This window comes from Lissotriton helveticus, chromosome 3_1 (assembly GCF_964261635.1).
Source record: "Lissotriton helveticus chromosome 3_1, aLisHel1.1, whole genome shotgun sequence".
Lineage (NCBI taxonomy): Eukaryota > Metazoa > Chordata > Amphibia > Caudata > Salamandridae > Lissotriton > Lissotriton helveticus.
The window spans coordinates 2,101,363,561-2,101,383,693 of NC_136061.1; the positions used below are offsets into that span (position 1 = coordinate 2,101,363,561).

The 20,133-nt window shown below is 45.9% G+C and overlaps 1 protein-coding gene across 1 annotated transcript in view; it reads right to left on the bottom strand.

The window, feature by feature from the left end:
- Positions 1-1,434, bottom strand: part of FURIN (furin, paired basic amino acid cleaving enzyme) — a 369,349-nt gene extending 367,915 nt beyond the window's left edge. Inside the window, exon 1 of the mRNA XM_078683275.1 lies at positions 1,316-1,434. The gene's annotated coding sequence lies outside the window, so the exon portion shown is untranslated. The remainder of the gene's footprint in view (positions 1-1,315) is intronic.
- Positions 1,435-20,133: the final 18,699 nt, after the last annotated feature.

Here is a 20,133-nt window from a genome sequence, read left to right on the forward strand (position 1 = left end):
CATTAACAGTCATTCACAAAGTTATATTAGGAGCTACTGCAGTGCGAGGGTTAGTTTAACAGCTGTTGACTGGTGCATTGGAGGTAGTGCATTAAAACTCAAGGGAATGATTATTGTTGAGACTGAGTCATTAAGGCGAGAGACCACAGAGACCCACTGAAGAGGTAAGCAAATGGGTCTTTAACGGAGCGGGGCCTTCAGCTCTGATTTACAGATTGCCAGCGAAGTGGTGCTGCGAAGATTCAGGGGTAGTAGTTCAATATTCTGGTCGCGTTTTCTAACAAGCCTTGTGCCAGGGGTCGTTCGTTTTTAAAGTCACCGGTAATGGCTCAGCCTGACAGACGCCCAGCACTGAACCATAAAAAAAACTAGAGTCACGAAATGCCCCGGCCTGCCATATACCTCTATAAACTATAGGCGCAACCTTCAACGTATATGTATAAAAAACAAAACAAATCTAACGCTCCAGGACGACTCAAAAGTATGCAAATAAAGTAACCAGGTAGAAAAATTGATTTCCCTAACAACAATATCACTAGTAAAACACCCACAAACACCACATGATTTCTTGGTTTCGTTAAGGGCTTTAAACAACATCGGGGCTCAACGTGTGGCGGGTGTACATTTAATAACCAGGACAATAGCCCACTGGTTTGTAGAGACAGACACACGCCACCCTTCTCCACCAGGGTAAATCACTAGAGCTTCAACTGCTTCCCTACCTGGCTACCTCGTCCCCCCGAGACAAGAGAAGAACGAGCCTTGGGAGCCGGAGGTCACCCCTCTCTGCTCCCACCCTGCGATCTGCCGCAGGCGACGATGGACACATTGTATCTTGTCAGCTCCAGCAGCAGAGGATAGATACAGTAACTCGCAGCAGGCAGGTCCTTTCAGACCGAAACACTGGCCAGCAGGCAAGCCATCTGGCTAGAAGGAAGGGGCGAAAGGAAGTGTGAGCGAGGGGGTGGGTTTACAGAAGGAAGAGGGAGAGAGGGGTGGCAAAAAACAAACAAGAACTGATACGAAGAGGAAGGAATTAACCGACTGAGGGGCACAAACAGAGAAAGGACTTCAGGAAACACAATATATGAGAAAAGGGGGGGGGGAAGGCTCAAGTGCGGGTGTGTTAGACTAGGAGAAGCAGTAGGAAGTAGCACAGGGAAGAGGAAGTTGACAGACCACAGCCCATGGGTAGTCCCCCCTTAGTGTGAAGGACATGGTTAATATTTATCTTTATCACAGCAGCAGCCACATGTCATTCGCAGGCATGCCTGCAGTCCCGGACGAGGCGGGAGGATCCCGACGCGGGGCTTACCTCCCGTCCTCCGGCGGATGGTGTTACAACTCCGAGTGCTTCTGCCTTGCTTTCGACTCTGGAGTACTTCAGAAACTGAAGGCGGAGGGCAGCAATGGGAGCGTTGGTTTATACTGACGGACACGCCAGGGGGCGGTAGTGGGTGGAGCTAGGCGGACGCGCCGCCCAGGGAAGCCTGTGATAGGTTAAAGAACGAGGAGATCCCACCTCTGGGAAAGGCGGGCCGGCGACCGCGGAAATGATCGGCCAGCCGCCCCGGATATGTCCCTCTCGCCCGCCCCGGAAGTAACTGACTCAGCTGTACACAGGCTGGTTGTCAAAGTTCACAGAATGTTTGGCATTCGTGGGGATGGAGGTTTATTTACAGCCTTGACTGTGGGGTGGTCTGGAACCTGTCACAAGCGTACGGATCAGTAACTGCTGGAAGCCAGTCCAGACACACCGTCGCGCCAAGCGCAGTGGTGCCCCGGCAGATCCAGGAGGGGGCGCAATCATAGTGTTGATGTAAAGCAGATAAGCAGGGGTTTAAGTGGGCCGGGTCTCACCGGTGCTGAACACCGGCAGTTTTTTTAAGGGTGGCCTCGAAACGGGTCTCTATCGGGCTCTTCTTTTGAGCCCTGGCGGCCCATTTTTTTCTCGAACTGCAGTGACAGCAGGCACATCGATGTGCACGTGCTCACACTTCTCACTTGTGGAGAAGTTACGGCATGACGTCATGCCAGGTAAGCGTTGTAGGGGAAGGGAAAAACTTTAAAGAGAGTTATTTTCTCTCAGGATTTCCCTTCTCTTTTTGAAACTCTGTAGCAGCAACATTGTCGTGGTGTCACCAGGGCTTTAAGTGGAAGCTTTTTCAATATTATATACAAGCCATAGTTGCTGCTACTTATTTATCTTATGCAACTAACAACCATTGACAAAGCCAATAGTCCAGGCTTGTTGTAGGTATGATGATACCTGTTGTATCATATAGCTGGATGAAATGACAGAAACAGCAAAATACAAGTCGGGCGGCACACAGATTTTTAGCTTACACTTTTTTAAGCCATGCCCTTAATTACATTGGCCATGCCCCTTTGAGAGACCCCCCCCCAGTTTTTTCATCCCACCTTCAAGCCCTGCAAATGGCTCCTCCTAGGACAGGAACTCTAAATGTGCGAGCCCGTTGTCGGTACCTAGGAACCTGCTAACTGACATTTCATGACCTTTGACCTATCCATGGCTTCACAAACTCGCATTTGCAATGCAATAGGTTTCGCATTTTTAAAGTTAGTTGTATTGGTGTTATAAATGACACTGTTTTTTAATTGATGTTTTTTTTTGTTTAAAGAAAGAAAGTGCACGCTATAAGGTATTGACCCGTATGTGTGTAAGAAGGAAGCACTGAGGAAGTGACATTGTATGTAGGACAGTTGTGGGGAAGGAAGAGAAGTAGCGTGGCGAGTTAGTGAGGGAAGGGAACGACGTACAAAGAGAACAAGCATTTGCAGTGCAATAGGTCTTGCGTTTAGGAGAGTTTGAGCTATTGGCATTGTAAATGACAATGCCTTTTATTTATGTGTTGTTTTTAAAACAGATAAATAAAAGGCACTGTCATTTACAATGCCAAAAGCTTAAATTCTCTCAAATGTGAGACCTACTGCACTGCAAATGCCAGCACCCATGCTATAGAAATACAAGCATTGGCATAGCCAATAGGTCTCGCCTTTGGTATTTTAAGTTTTTAGCTAGAGATACTAGCAGTGGTAATGTGGTAACGTTATGTTGTAGAGCAGTGAGACTGCTATCTAGCACGCTGAAAAGTTATAATAAACAATTGTTATAAGCATTTCTGTTTCAGACTAACGTATAGCAGTTGGACAGTTTATAACTGTGCTTGTTGTGACTGTCTCAAAAATTGTTTTGTTGAAGATTTGTGGTGTTGCTACGTAGTATGGCTAAATGTTTTTGTTGTAAAGGGATGTTTAGTTAAGGTTTGTAAATTAGAGTAGCGCGTAGTGCTACTGGCATTGTAAATTATGTTTTTACTTTTGTGTTTTAGAGAGGAGTAGATGTATGCAGTGTGTAGTGGAATTGTGGAGTATGTGGTGCAGTAGAAATCTGTGGATAGAAATGTGGTATATAGTGTATAGGAATTATGAGGATTGGGACTGTTTTATAGAGAGTAATTATGTGGTATGCCATTTTGTGATGTGGAGTGTTATGTAGTGGAGTTTAATTATGTGGTGTGCTGTTTAATTTTGTGGTGATGTAGAACTATGTGGTGTGGATTATATGTATGTGGTGTGTTACAGGAACGGTAACACATCAAGATGGCCCATGCTAATAAGTTATTTTCCTGAGAAAAAAAGTCTCATGCATGTGTGGGAACAAACAGGTGATTTATTTGGCATTTAAGCCTTAGACGGAGTACTGCGCCTCAGATCTCGCATGACTGGAAACCACCCCTCCACTTGATGAAAAAAAATGCAGCTATGCACAGATGGCGCTATTTACACACTCGTGAATCTATTTTTGTTCTAATTTGGTGCAGACACGCATACACATAGATACATGCATAACAATATAGCCACAGATACACATAAACACACTTTAAAAAAGCATATGTAGAAATACGTTATGGGGAGCTAGGAGACAATGTATAACTCAGAGATTAATATTCTGTTCCAGACACGATTTAGGTAGTGTCAATCAACGTGTTCTTTAGAAGGAATTGAAACGTCTCACCTAAGCACTATACAAACAAGGAAATATCACACGTAAGAAAGCTTAAAACTTGGCAGCTATGGCCCATAATTTCAAATGCTTTGGGGAACACAATTGAAAAACTGAACGTGTCTGCAAACCTATTTAGAGAAATCAAGCCAAATCGCAACCCGTTTTTAGCACAGAAACAATGCTGTTCTTGTCTGCCCCTTTCTTTACCTTGTAACATTGCGCTGTGGCGCCAATCATGAGGATTTATCACCTAGCCTGATGGTCACAGACATGGAAGAGACAGGAAACCAACATGAAATCGAGCTGCAGGTTCCCTAATAGTCAAAAGTACGCATCCATTTTAAAAGAGTAAAGCCCGCTCTCTATTATGTGCTAATTCCGTATGCAAATCCACATCCTCGCTATGTTTGAAGTTATTGAAATACCCTAACGTTATGTTAATAATTAAACAAAGTAAAAGCAAAATCTACTCATCGGTAATGCTATAGTCTGCATATTATTAGTTCTTCAATTTACTTTTAATTCAGGAACAGATAAGGTTATAAACGCGGATTGTAGTCTGTTTTCATTTGGAAGATGACCCTGCTCCTTTTCCATACGCTTATGGTGGGCATCATTATATTCATGAAAACCCTTTTTTTTACCAAAAGTGACACCATGTTAACAACTGCTGTGCCGGTTAGCTGGCTGTGCTTTCGCTGCCTGAGCGCTCACAAAGTTTCCTATGCCATGGCATACTTGAATAGCTCATCCTGGCCAGGTATTTTCCTTGCATCATGGGACTTGAAGTACCCATGTCATAAGGATTACAAACCACTGACTGCAATGTTAAATAACTGAGCTGTATAAAATACGCCCCTGACCAAGACGTTTTACAGGGCTGCTGAAGCATCCCTTGGATTAGGAAGCCATGACACCACACACTAAAGATGCAGTAGGTACTGTAGAAACACATAAGAACCCGCATGCCATTGTTTCAAGTTCCATGGATATCTTTCTCCAAGAGGTGGTGAACCCGCCTGAAAGCCTGTGAGTGGCGGTTTAACCAGCTTCAGTTGTGAAAACCAAAACAAACGTTTGATATTACAAATGCGGAAGTGAACAACATTCCGATGCTATTGGAAATACCATGCAGGATGCTTTCAATTCAATGTTTTCCTCCCCTCTGCCTATAAGCCTGTTTCAGTTAGTAAGCGCCGTACGCACAATACTAACATAGCCTCTCTGTGTGCAAACACGCATATGTAGATCCCACATAACAAATATAACATAATTTGATGTAGAGGTGAAGGCAATATTTAAACAAGCAATTGCGCCAGAGGAGTGAGGGTGGACGGGAAAGCAAATACAACGGCAAAGCGGCAGTGATGACGGGAAGTAACACATTATAAGTATGGATAGTGGTACAAACAACTGCTGAAAGACCGATTAAGCTTTGCAATGCACAGCTGCTCTGTAGCTGAACACAATACTATCTAAATAGTATCCCAGAGTGCTGAGATTGTATTTTATAATCTGGCTCCTATCCTCACATCTGTGGACTATAACAACCCCACAATAAGTCACACCCAGGGAAAGAAGCCGGAACAAGCCCACCCCCAAAATGACGTTATTATGATACAGATGTGGCTTAACACGCAGAGCTGCCGACTTTTTGTTAGCAATGGGCGGGCTGCAAGCCCTTTACTGGAAACAATAGTGACTCGCAAGCAAGCGCATGCTTTACCCTAAAAATGATTCAGCAGACAGAAGTGGAGGGGCTATTATGTGCTACAGGCATAGGAGTAGTTTAACCAATATTCCTAACATGTAATTTAAATATTTCTGGAGGATGAAAAAAACGTGTTATGGTATGGAAACACCAGTATAATATCTGAAGTGTGAGGCAAATAACTTACAAAAATCGTGAGCATCAACTTCCACCTCATCGTTGAATCCCTAAAGTGTCGCACTCAGCCTGCTACATAAAAGGAATGCTAATCGACATAAACAACTGCATCATTCGTTCTCTGGTGAGCATGAACACAACCAGCATTATTTGTTAAAGGTGGATTGGCCCAATTTGTATTCACACCGTAGATCCTGCTGCTGTGTTTCGGCTTGTAACAATAGCAACTTGCCATAAACATAAACAGGGTTACTCTCCCTGTACAACAGAGGTAAGCACTTGCTGATTCTGAAGTAGTCATTCATAAGGCTAAAACACAGCAAGGTGAGAAGAAATATCTAAAAAAGGAAGCAAAAAAAGGTGCTGGATGGAAAGTCATAACTTAATGTCTTCCACTGCAAGAAGCTTGTAGTAATGTAAAAAAAAAAGAAACCACGCTAGTGATGTGCACGCGCAGCAGCACGAAAAAGGGAAAGCGATCGCGCTGGAAGGGAGGCAGATGGTTGCTGCGCGCGTACATGCTAGCGTGAATGCAAGCGCTAGGCCATCCAAAGCAGCTTGTGGCAGCACTTTTTAAAGCACCTACTAAATGTCTTGCAGAGCATTGCAGGCGCTGGCTCTAGCGAGACCTAAAAAAATAAAAAGCATTAGGAAAGAGTGTGTCCGGCCTGCAACAGGAGGCAGGACAAAGCTATTTGAGAAAATAGTGTTCGGAGGCTGTTATGTTATGTTACGTGAATTTGTACTGCGCACAGCTGCCCCAGCTAAGGGGCGTCCTGGCGCATGGCAAGGTAACACGCAACAGCCACAGGAAACACAACAGCTAAAGAAAAAGAACCAAGTTAAAATAAGAGGGTTTTAATAGCTTTACGGAAGGAGAAAAGATCCTCCAACAGCCGAATCTCCACCGGGAGGGAGTTCCACAGTTCAGCTGCTTTGACCCGGAAGGAACGACCACCAACACGGCACAACTTATATCGAGTAACTAAAGCTTACTAGTAACAACACACGTAAGATGGGTGTGTCGCCATGGGAGGTTAATGAGACAAGGCAGTACTAAGGAAGGACCACTAAGCCTATTGACCAATTAACCGCTACAGTTTACAGTTAACAGTGACACAAGCCAATGAAAATTATGGGCGGAAAGTGGGTGGAGCTTCAGGTCCCTACCTGAATACAGCATGCCTCGCAGAGCAGCGCATGCGCTGTCCAGGCTCGACCGAAAAATGAAAACAGGATGGAATAAATGAAAATGGGCAACACCATCATGCGACTGCATTTTATTCAACAACACTTTGCATTCTGGTACTTGTAGTTGTGTCTTCATATATACACGGGGGCTGTCATTTCTGGCATGCAACCTCTTGCTGACTTTAAATTATTACACGAGCCATAGATTTGTTGTGACCCATGTTGGGTGTGTCACACACAAAACCGTGTTGTTGTCTTTGTATTTTCATTATTGTGGTTTTGCCCCTATCATGGAGCAAATAAACTACAGTCACAAAAACGCAAAGGAAAAAAAAAGGAATAGATCTGCTGATCACAGCTAACATGAGACCATTGCTTCACATGCTCATTTCAAATCAGTCCGTGCATTATGAACATTCAAACTCAAACAAAGGGGCTCGATAAAACACGTGGTCGGCAGCCAACTTCTTGAACTACAAAGGTGGCAGAGACTCGTGAGAAAATTTGATCTGCTGTCTGCTGAACACCGGGCAGCAAAGCCCTGCCAGAGAGGAGGGAAACTAGGAAACCGTGAATTAGAGGCGTGCAAACCAACCCACCGAAACACACTGCAATGTTTCCTGCAGAAGCAAAGCATCTCACGTAGAACTGTTGTACACAGAAAACCACCGCTCCCGCGTGTAGCCTGCCACATTGTCAACATCACAATCTTTCTGTTGATATGAAACCCCCCCCACTCTTTCAAAGAGAGAGAAGGTGCATGGAGAGAAGGGGAGTTGGGGGGGGGTAGCCGACCGCAGGGAGGTCCCCCCGGCAGTTTGGGAGGGGCGGGGGGGAGAAGGGTCAGCAGATAGCAAGACGGGCATTTTGTTTTTGGGCTTGTTTTTATGTAGCCCTAAGGGAGCCCAAGCATAAATGCTTTGGGCTCCGGCTCCCAGCCAACATTTTAGGTTTGGTGACCTGGTGGCTGGGAGCTTTAGCTAGATTCATTTTGTGTCAGGTTTAGTGAGGCATATCTTTATTCAATTAGTTGCGATGGCGGCAGAGGATTATCGAGTGCTGGAAGCCCTCAGACTTCTCAGCGAGGCAGGAAGGATTGAATTGGTCTTGGGGGATGTAGCGGGGCCGTCGCGCCCTGCACGGCAGGCCTCCGCAGGAGTGTTGCCTGCATGTATGTCCCCCAAGCGCCCCAGGATTGAGGCGGTGAGTGAACGGGGCTGCCCGCATTTCAAAAAGGCCACCCGGACGGTAAATCGCGTCCCGCTGTGGAGGGTAGGTCGGGAGAGTCGGGCGCGTTGGAGCGGGAGGGCGGTGGGGGCGCCGTAGAGGAGAGAGTTGTGCGCGATGAACCGCTGGAGCTGCTTTCCGCTTTGGCGGTTAAAGAGAGGGCAATGTCGGCCCCCGCGCCGAGAGGCAATCGCGGGGAGGGCGGGCAGCAAGAGGCTCTCTGCCTCATATTCCGCTGCCCCAGTTGTGGATGCGTCTTTTGAGTGGGGAGGGAGGTGGATTTGAGGTTTTATTCGGCCGCCGGAGGGCATGAGAATGTCGGGCCGGCGGGGGAGGAGCATTATGTTGATTTGGCGCCAGTTAGAGGATTTATGGAGCGGCAAGGTGGCACGGTGCAGGTGGGGAGGGGGGCTGAGATGAGCATGCCGGTGCGGGCTTCTTTGGTGGTTGTGCCCCATATTATACCATGTAGTGGCAGGAATGTACATGACATGTTGGGTTTTGAGGCAGGGGGAGAAAGGGATCCTATCAGTCCCCTTCTTTTCTCGCCACCTTATTCTCACAGTGGTGATGTGGCCTCTGTAGTTAGCAGCTCGGTGGGGGAGGGGGAATGGGCTCAGGTGGGAGAGTGGGGTGGTTTACATTATCAGGAGGTCGGTCAAGATACAGAGATTTTGCCATCGGTCCCCCTTTGGGGTCCGGAGAGGCTGGTTTCTGGGATCGGAGGAAGCATGAGGGGGGTTGATGAAGTATGGGCAGGGGAGCGGGAGCAGGCCAGGGGAGGGGGCAGATCCTGGGTGGGTCTGGATATTTTTCCGGTGTGGGCAGAGGGGGTGTGTGACACTGGCGCGGGAGTTGGTGAGGCTCTTCATAGTTTACCTTGGCGCAGTTCGGTTGGAGGTGGTTTGGTAGGTCCAGTGGGGGGAAGGGTGGCCAGGGGTAGGGCCGCAAGGGATCTCTTGGGCACAGGAGGCAGGGAGAGTGGGTGCCAGGTTCCGGGGCCTTCGTCGGCCGTAGTGCAGGCAATGTTGGAGTGGAGTAGTGAAGGGGAGGGGGGAACCCCCTACCGCTCCTAGGGCAAGTATTGGGAGAGCAGGGCATGTAGTGTGGGACAGGGGTAGATGGTTGGTGGATGGTGCTTTGGGTAGGCGAGAGAACTGGGAGGCTATTAGGAGTGAGGGACCCAGCAGTTCAGTGCGAACTTTTTTTCCACAGGGCAGGGAGCGTTTCGGAAAGGCAGACTCGGTAGGGCGGAGTGCGGCCCAGTTGCGCCGAGGAGAAGGGATGGTGGAGCCTCGTGCAGCACATTCCGTACCGTCGGGGGAGCCTGGCCCGGCCAGCATACGAAGGTTCGACGCGACCTCGCTGGACCCAATGATAGCTAGGACATGGCAGACAGAATGGACAGTGGATGGAGATTCTAGGTGTGGTCAACGATTGGGGGAGTATCGGCGGGTACAGTCGGCTCCCCCGCCAGGTGTACAGAAAGGGGCCGTTAGGGCAGTTGCAGGTCATGAAGGGTCCAGTAAGGCCCGTGGTGTGGTGTTGGTGTCGGATCCTTTACAGATGGAGGAGCCGTTGGTACTGAACTATAATGAGGATATCCCTGAGGAAGGGGAACTGCGTGATAATGAGGATGGGGAGGGGCCTTCTCATGTGTCTCATATTTTTTTGCAGGCACCAGAGGTGGTGCAGCCCAGGAGGGCAGTGGTAGAAGAGAGCAAGGCCCCTCGGTGAGGGCTCCTCGGATGGTGGACAAAACGGAATGAGTGGCATGGCGGTCCGCGCCCAGCTGTGCCATCTTGTTAGAGCCAGGTGAGATTGGTGAACCACGGGCCAAACTAAAAATGGTGTCTGTGGGGACTGGGGGTGAAGAGGAGGGGAGGGATTGGGAGGGGAAACTTCACAAAGGTCGTTATGGTAAAGATCAAGGGGTGGGAACTGGAGAAGTGGAGTGAACATTGGGTACTTGGAGAGCGGGATGAACACCGAGGTGACCAAAGCAGGTAAAGAGCCTTTACAGAGCAAGGAGTTAAAGATTAAGAAACTCTCCTACATGGGTGTGACAAAGCCCCTGGGTGCGCATTTGATGTTCGCAACCAAGGAGCGGATTTGTAAGGGGGAATATGTTGAAATACTGAAGCTCCTGCACAGAGAAGTGCATTCGAAAGAGGAATCTAAAAAAGAGAAGTATGAGTTGGCTAAGCGGTCGAAGGTGCCTTTCACAATTGAGAATTGGACGGCAGCGTTTTTAATTTATGCCAGCCTGTATTGTGAAAAGTTTCCTGAGCGCTGCGTTGCCATTTTCAAATACATGGACGTTATTAGGAAAGCTCAGATCACTGGTAGTGGTTTTGCCTGGGCTCAATACGATGAGGAATTCTGGGTCCGTATGACTTGGGACCCGGAGGAAAAGTGGGGAGAGTTGGATACTGATTTGTGGCAGCACACAATGGGGGCACGGGCTGGGGGTAAGACTATATTCACAGCTAGTGGGTTACCGTTAGAATACCAGCCCTTTCAGCGGAAGCCCACCCGGGGAGGGGTGGGGAGTGCAACAGCAACACAATCTGGGACTGGGGCATGCTGGGATTTTAATAAAGGCCTGTGCATAAGGGAATACTGTAGGTTCCGGCACAAGTGTTCACAATGTAGAAAGAAACATCCCTTGGTCAAATGTTGGGGTTTAAGCCTCTGAGCAGCCAGCAGTGGAAACAGCCGAGTGCCAGCACTCCGGGCTCCTCTCAGCAATAAATAAATAAATAAATAAATTCCAGAGTGCTAGAGGAGGTAAGGGTCCACAAGGGTCTGTGCCCAAAGGCTCCTACTCCGGTTAGGATAGTAAAATTGACAGAAGGTCTGAGGGAGTATGGGGATGTGAGGGCCATGGGGGTGCTGTTGGAGGGGTTTCAGGAGGGGTTTAGTCTAGGTTACACTGGGCCGCGGCTGCAGCGGTGGGAACAGAATTTGAAATTGGCTGAGGATCATAAGGCAGTTGTGCAGGAGAAGCTGAACAAGGAGGTGCGAGAAGGGAGGATGGCGGGGCCATTTGATGATTGGCCATTGGAGGACTTGATTATTTCCCCGATTGGGGTGGTCCCCTAGAAGGATGTGGGGCAGTACAGACTAATTCAACACCTATCATGGCCATCGTCAGTCAACGATTTTATTGATGAGGAGGCGGCCTCTGTTTATATTCCTCAGTTGACGTTGCTATGTCACTAGTAGTGACCGCGGGCGCAACTGCAGAGATGGCAAAATGTGATATAAAATCTGCATTTAGGTTTATTCCAGTCCATCCAGATGATTGGAATCTTCTGGGGATCCATTTTGATGGTAAATGATACATGGACAAAGCATTGCCGATGGGTTGTTCAATGTCTTGTGCTCTGTTTGAGTGTTTTAGCACCTTCTTGCAGTGGTATTTTACACAGCACTCTGGTCATGAGTTGGTTACACATTATTTGGACGATTTCTTTTTTGTTGGTTTCCCGGGCTCCACAGAGTGGCAGGTAGCCCTGGACACTTTCCAATAGCTCATGGAGGAATTGGGGGTGCAGTTGGCACAAGAGAAGACAATGGGTCCATGCACGACCATGTCTTTTCTGGGAATTGAGATTGACTCAGTGGCAATGCAGGCTCGCTTGCCAGTGGATAAGAAAGTGAAAATATTAGAGCTCTTGGATGGAATGCTATCAAAACAGAAAGTGACGGTGAAGGATATCCAGGTCCTGCCAGGCCATCATAATTTTGCATGCAGAGTGGTCAGGGCAGGGAGGACTTTTTGTAGGCGATTGGGGCGTGCACTGTCAGGACATTATTTGCCTAACCACCATGTCCAATTGTCAGCGGGGGTGAACGAAGATCTGCGTATATGGACACTCTTTTTACACTCTTTTAATGGAGTTCCATTGGCCAGGGAGGATGACTTTGGGTGGGATGTGCAGATCTTTTCGGACGCGGCAGGCAGTGATGGTTTTGGCCTATATTGGCAGAGCAGGTGGTGTGCTAAAAAGTGGCCGTCTCAATGGAATGAGGGTGGGAGGAGCATAGCCTTTTTGGAGCTGTTTCTCGTATTGGTGGCCCTGACTCTGTGGGGGGAAGAGTTGGCTCATTGGAAGGTTTTGTTTCGGATTGACAACATGGCAGTGGTAGATATTATCAATAGGCAGTCGGCGAGAGACGAACATGTTTTGAAATTGCTTCGGGTTGTTGTGCTAGGCTGCCTCAGATATGATATCGATTTCAGGGCATTACACATCCCCGGTGTGGACAATGACACTGCGGATGCTTTGTCTCGTTCGCAGTGGGAGAGATTCCATGGGCTGGCCAATGAGGCGGACAGGACACCGACCCCCATGCCGGAACATCTTTGGTATGTAGGCAACGTAGGGTCATACAACTGGTGGTAGGATAGTTGTCAGCATCAACTCGAGCAGCATATGCGCTAGCTTGGGAGGATTTCTTAGCATCAGGACCCTGTAGGCGTGAGGTAGGTTGGTGGCAGACAGAAGATGTGATCCAGTTTATCCTTGAACTAATGGAGAAAGGTCTTTCTAGGGTTACTATCGCCAAGAAGCTAGCGGGCATTTCTTTTATGGGGAAACTCCTTTGGGGTTACTCTCCTTCTGCAGGGGAAGTTGGGAAGAGAATGCTGGAAGGTTGGGCTAGGGAGCGGGGGAGCATTTTGCACGTAGCCCTCTGTCATGGCAGACTTAGGCTTGTCTTTTACAAGTTTTATCGTTAGTTTGTAGGGATGGATTTAAGACTTGTTTGTTTTCCACACTTATGGTATGAATGTTTTGTGGGGCTTTCAGAGTCCCGGAGCTTTTGGGTTCTAAGTTGAAGGGGGGCATCGGGTGGCAAGACATATTTTTCTCAGAAAAGGGGGTTCATATTTGGCTGTCAGGCTCCAAAACAGACCAGAGGAACTTGGGTAAAGGGGCTTGGTTGGAAGAGTCCTCCCCAATTTCCACATGTTCTTTGCAGTGGGCCCAGCGTTGGAGGGACTTGTCAGGTGGGAAGGTTGGGAAAGGAGTTTTTAGACATGCCAATGGGACTTGGGTCTCTGAATATCAGTTGCGCATGGTGCTGCGTAAGGCTTTGCAGAGTATCGGGCTAGACGGGGAGCGTTACAGGACTCATTCTTTAGAATCGACGCAGCGATGGAGGCTTACAACAGGGGATGGTCTAGGGAAAACGTGACTGGGGCGCTGGTCTTCTAACTGTTTTCAACGCTACGTGAGAAACAATGCGGGGGAGGCACATGCGTCATCCTCCTTGCCATAAGTCTGATATTGCTTTTCTCGTTGCAGGTTCAGTGGCTGGCCCCCGCTCTACGGAATTTACCATCTGGATTTTGGGGCATTCCTTCGTTGAATGGGCACATGTACAGGCGTGCCATAGTTATTTTGGCTCCAACCAAAAACAATTTGCATATACTGCTACTAATTTCAAAACTCTGTCCTGTCTGGTATAAGAATGTGTTATCACTATACCATGAAGCTTAAAAATTGCTTTTTATTTATGCAGAATTATTACAAAATTTTAGAAAACAACCATTTTATCTGTTTTTACATATGTACACAAAATATCACAAAACACCCACATTTATCTGTACAAAATACTAAACATTTCGACACACACACATCAGGCATTCTAATCAAACAAACTACATTCATACATATACTGCTACATTACAACACATACAGTAAACCAAACCAATAGTTATATCAACAAGGAGGACTTTCTCTACATCAATGCAAATAAATACAAACATTTATAAACATTCAAATAAACTTTCTCAATTTGCATAAATCATAAAACTTGAACAATTGTCATTTTATGCATGAAAAAAATGTCAGTTTGGTTTTATCTGAAGGTCTACGCGTTTCGAACCCCACCCAATGCGGGGGTTCTCGTCAGGACCAAAGCCTCACTGAAGAGAGAAGAAAAAGGAAAACTAATCAAAAAACTGCACGAGTTTAACAAAAACTATCTAAAGCTACACCAAAGCCAATGCCATCTCCTGCTTACCTCAATGAGGTTCTTAGCGACAACTTGCAAACAGTGTGGAGTTTATAGTTCTGAAAAGAAAAATAGAGATAGAGGGGGGAGTAAAATAGTGTCATTGTATAATTTGGGTAACACCTCTTGAGGTGGAGGTGAGGTGAAAATAGACTCAAATGGCGGGGACGCCGCCGAAACAACTTACATGGTACACAATGGAGGTGTCCCAGACCGGTTGAATCATTCGGTCAATGATTTCTAAAAAGGAAGAATGGGCCAATATAAATAAACTGAATTTGGCGGCCATTTGACAATGATTGCAGGGGGGATATCACGGAGCGGTTACCTTAGTTTGTGTTAAACGCCGTCTCAAGCTCTGTTGGTTTCTAAAAGGAGGAGGAACATAGACAGGATTTAGAATCTATGTGATTTAGAATTGAATGCTACAGCGGGGGCAAAATCACTCGTGACGCCTACCTGCCGAGTTGTGTTCACAATCCGTTTCAAGTCCAGATTCTGAATGGCCAATGGATGAGCGTAATAGAACGGGGTACTGGACTCAATTATTTCACTGCGCTAGTGTGGTCACATGATTATTAAGGGCGACGACTAAAGCCGCTTAGGCTGATGGAGTGTGTAGTTCCTAGGCTTGCTTGATTAACCGCAATCCTCTAGTCACATGATTTAGAAGCGACGAGCTGTCGCCGCTTTTCCTGATGGGATGTGTAGTTCCTCCTAATTGAATCGGGCGAGCTTTATTAACACAGATCACGGCGGTATTCTTATATATAGGATCTTTCTGCAAAGAGTTCGTACTGTCAATGAATCTCTCTAAACCTGTTGGAATCTCACAGTTTGTATAATTCGGAGATCTCATTGAGGCCTGAAGTTGCCGTGTCAAATTTGACTATAAGGAATGCTTCCTTTTTAGATAGTTTTTGTTCCCTATCTCCTCCCCGTGGGTCAATCTCTATGTTTGCCATTACAGTTCATTTTAAATCACTTTCTTTGTGCAATTTTCTGGTCCAGTGATTAACTAGCGGAGCAGTCTCTACTTTTTTCCGAATTCGTGACTTATGTTGTGTTATTCTTTGTCGTATCTCCTGGCTGGTTTTACCTATGTAGAGCATTCCACAAGGGCAAGTAATACCATAGACAACAAATTTGGTTTTACAGTTGGAAAAGGTATTATGTTTCCAGTGTATTCCGTTATGGCTGAGGAGGGCACCTTCCATCGTGCTCTCACAGCACGTGCATGTTCCGCATTTATGGTGGCCTAGGATGGGGGACAACCCCATCATTTGTCGCAATGTGGCCTTGGGTTCCACTTTCACAGCCGCCCTCACTATGTAGTTGGAGATGCTGTTTTCCTTCTTAAATGCAAACAGTGGTACTGTTTTAAAGCTTTCATCAAGTGGTTTAACAAGATGCCAATTTTAGGCAATCGTTTTTTTCAACATGTTGGAGTCTGGGCAGAATGTTGTCATACAGACTTGTCTAGACAAAGTTTTCTTCATTTTTCTTTCCAGCAAAGTCTCCCTCGGGGTCCACCATGCCCGCTTCATTGCCCCTTTAACCAATTTTCTTGGATAACCTCGTTCTTTCAATTTCTCCACTAGATTGGCGACATGTTTAAAATATTCTTCTTTATGAGTACAGTTTCGGCGTATTCTTAAAAACTGCCCATATGGTAAATTCTCACGTAGACTCCTCGGGTGGTTGCTGGTTATCAACAAAGATTTATTTCTGTCTGTGGGTTTCTTCTACAATGTTGTACAAATTCCTCCATTCTGACTGTATACTTCTACATCCAAAAAGGGAATCCTGCAGTTAGACTTGGACATGCTAAATTGTATGTCGGGTGTCCTTTGATTAAGCCAATTGAAAAAAGCTTGTAGTTTTTTTTCACCTCCAGTCCAAATCAAAAAAATGTTGTCTATAAACCATAGCCAGGTTACGATGTCCTCTGAATAGGGATTATTTTTTATAAACAAATGTCTCTTCGTACATGGACATGAAGAGGACGGCCAATTCTGGGGCAAAGGGACATCCCATTGCCACACCCTTTATTTGGAAAAAGAAATCGTTGGCGAAAGAGAAGTAATTCTTTTTTAGGGCAAAAGCCGCTAAGTTAACAATAAATTCAGTTGGTACTCTACTTGGTCTTTCTCTACTGTCAAGAAAATATGTTAGTACAGCAAGGGCCTCATCTTGGGGGATCTGCGTGTACAACGAGGTGACGTCTAATGTCACCAGTAGATCTTAATCTCTTGTAAAATGGACTTCCTTGATTTTAGTGATAAAATCGGTTGTGTCCTGGAGATATGATTTAACTTCAGGTAGGAACTGTTTCAGAAAGTAATCCACATATTTAGATATTGGTTCTAACAGCGAATCGCACCCTGAAACGATAGGGCGTCCAGGCGGTTTAGTTGGATTTTTATGGACTTTGGGCAATACGTAAAAAACTGGTATTCGTGGATGTTTGTTTTGTAAAAATTCGTATTCCTTTTGTCCTAGAAAACCTTGATCAAATCCTTCCTTTAACTATGCGAAAAATTGACCCTGTAGTTCTTTAGTAGGGTCTTTCGCGATTTTTCGATAGCAGTTTGAATCATCCAATTGTTGACGAACCTCTTTGATGTATTCATTAGTGTCCCATACCACAATTGAGCCCCCTTTGTCTGCCTGCTTGATAGTGACTTGGGGGTCATTTTTTAAGGCTGTCAGAGCTTCCTTTTCTTCTTTTGAGATGTTATATTTAAGGTATTTTCCTTTTTTTTCCATTTCTGAAATAGCTGACAGTATGGTTTTTCGGAAAGTCAAAATTTCTTTCGGGACTTGATTCGCTGGTGGGCAGAAAATAGATTTCCTCCGTGGTCCTGTCACTTCCATATTTGTAGGATTGTCTTTATTCTGAAAGAAAAGTCTTAATCTTAACTGACGACAGAATTCAATAAATTCAGTTTTAAGTTTTACAAAGTCAGTTTTCTTATTGGGGACAAAACTCAATCCTTTATTGAGGATACTTATTTTCGTATTTGTCAAGATTTTGTTAGACAAGTTGAAAATGGGAGAGCTATCTAATTCTTGTAATGTTGGCGCCGGGTTGTCATTTCCCAGGGCTGGTTGTTGAACCTGTTTCTTCCTCGCGATTTCGATTGGCCTCTGCCTAAAAAAGGTGTCTGAGGGGTTTGTTGGGGATTCCATTTCCTATTCCTCTTCTGGCGATTGTCACCTCTATCAGATTCTCCTTCTGATGAAGATGAAGTGTCAGAAAATGTGATGAACTGATTTTTTGATCGTCCCTGATTGTCTGTTAAGTACCTTCTTGATTCCAATTTGGTGTAAAAATCGGCTTGTAGATAAGGATAGACTATATCCAACGAGAAATTCTTTTTGTCTTTGTCAAACTGATTGCCCGGATGTGCTGTTAATTCATTTAGGCGAAAATGATATTTGTGGGGTCAAAGAAGTTGTGTTGTTGAGGGCAATGTAGAGAGATTTGGCACTTTTGAAGGAGCAGTGGTCAGGCTGCCACGTTTTGTGGACAGAGTTGGTGCCGCGTAGGATGTGGAGGGGAAGGCAGAATCCCAGGGCGATTGACAGGGCTTGTAGGAAGGTAAACCTAGAGATTTCCAGAGTTTGTAGGAGCTTAGGTTTTGGGAGAGTGACACACGGAGACATTCGTTTTGAGGGGGTGGAGTTTTTTAGGAGTGACGGGGTACACTTATCCAGGATAGGGATGGACCTGTATTTTCTGGAGATAAGAGAAGTTTTGTCTAGGTGTTTGAAGGTTCAAGCATATGCCAGTTAGGCCAACAACAATTTTTTCTGTCACTAGGTTGGGGGGCAGAAAGGAGGGGGGGTAGTTTTTTCTCCCCCACTGGCTTTCTGGGTGGCGGGGGTTAGTGGTATTTTGCCAGGGTTGGCAGAATTTTTGTTGTTCATTTGCGTAGTTTGATCATCAACAGGATAAGTTGGGCAGGTTAATTTGTTGGGGTGGTTGCATAGGTTGGGGGATCAAAAGTTGTGAGGGGGCAGGCAGGGGAGTTTGTGAAAATGGATTGTTTGAATTATAGGTTAAGACGTTTAGGCAGGGATTTGTATTGTTTGTATTTTTGTAACGGTTTAATGTATGGGTGGGGGTGGGGTCAAAGAAATTTTAGGGGCGGGGAGTTGGGGGAGTTGGGGTTAAGTAAGTGTTTTATTTAGTGAGGTTTAGTTTTGTAAGGCATTGGCAGAGGTTTTATATTTGTTAATGTGCACCTTTTTCAATAAAGCGGCCTTTTACACACAAAAGCTGGTTTGTGGTCTTCTCCCCTCCCCCCCACCCCTTCCTCCCAACTGTGACAGTTTGGAAATGTAGCCTGCAGCCCCATTAGCCCTTGCCAGCACGATGATGGACGGAGAACAGAACAGATACTTGTCACCGCAGCAGCCACCGTTGGTGAAATACATACCTGCCAAGTAGCCTTGTGTCAGGTGAGACACAGCCAGCAACATTGGGACCTCTGACCCACCTCCAGCTACCGACACCGGTTCCTGCCGCACTTGCACAATTTCGGGAGGCAGGCTAGCTGCACAGAGGAGCAACCTAGCCTGCTGGCATGTTACTTGCAGCCAATCAAAGAGTGTCTGTTATTTAAAGCACACCCATCTAGCATACAGGCTACCGTTGCAGCACCAGCGATCCCAAACTGTGGAGTCCACACCCAAATAGAATGATGATGAGAGCTCCATTAAACAAGCGAGCAGAGGCATTGCACCTCACCGCGTCTGCTGAAATGCTGTCTGTGCCAATGCAGGAGGGGGAAGTGTGGAAACAGGCACCCTCAGAAGCATCTAATGAGTTAGGGTTGAGGAAAGTGTGTAACTGTGCCTGCAGCATAACAAACAGCTGTCAACTTTGGCTTTGGATAACCAGGTTCTAGTCTTGGCATGGACTGTATTCAAACATGTCTATGTTAAAAATTAAACTTATAATACATATTATTAAACAATACTACACAATGTTGCCAAAAGAAAATGAGTGGGAAGTGCACCGTGCCCTGAGATGCAAATGTGTGTATGCCAATACAGGAGGGGGAAGTGTACTGAACAGGCATCTTCAGAAGCATCTGATGAGTCAGGATTGGGGGAAGTGCATAGTTGTGCCTGCAGCACCAGTTACGACAAAAAACTGATTTACAAAAGAGTGCTTTGAAACTAAATAAAACGTTCAGAGTAATGTTACATGCAAAAGGTGCTGTCCTCATGGGAGGTAACAACAGAAGAGAGGGGGGGTACTCAACAGGAACAAGCATTGGCATAGTCAATAGGTCGCGCCTTTGCGACCTTATAAGTGTTTAGCTAGAGCTATTGGTTTTGCCAATGTTTGTAATGGCATCGGGCATATTAGTTTGAAATTAGTATAATATATTTATAGAAGCATTGATATCGGCAATAGAGAACGCAAGTTTGAAGTAAGATGTAAGTATAGGGGGTTAGAAATAAACATGTGAGAAAGAGAGATGGAGTTAGTTTAAGTGGAGAGTAATTCAATATAAGGAATTATACCCAGAGGAAGGATAACGAGTTATAGATAAAGAGTTGTAAGAGAATGAGTTTGAAATTGTGTATATTTATGTGCTTGAGCGAGAGATAGTGGAAGTGAGAGAGAGAATGACAGAATCAGAGGGCGGAATAGATAGTATGTGTTATAATAATAGCGACTTTAAGGTGAAAGCAGGGGGAGAGTAGTGTGCAAACAGAGCTCAAAAGGAAAAGGATAGGGGTGAGATGTGGC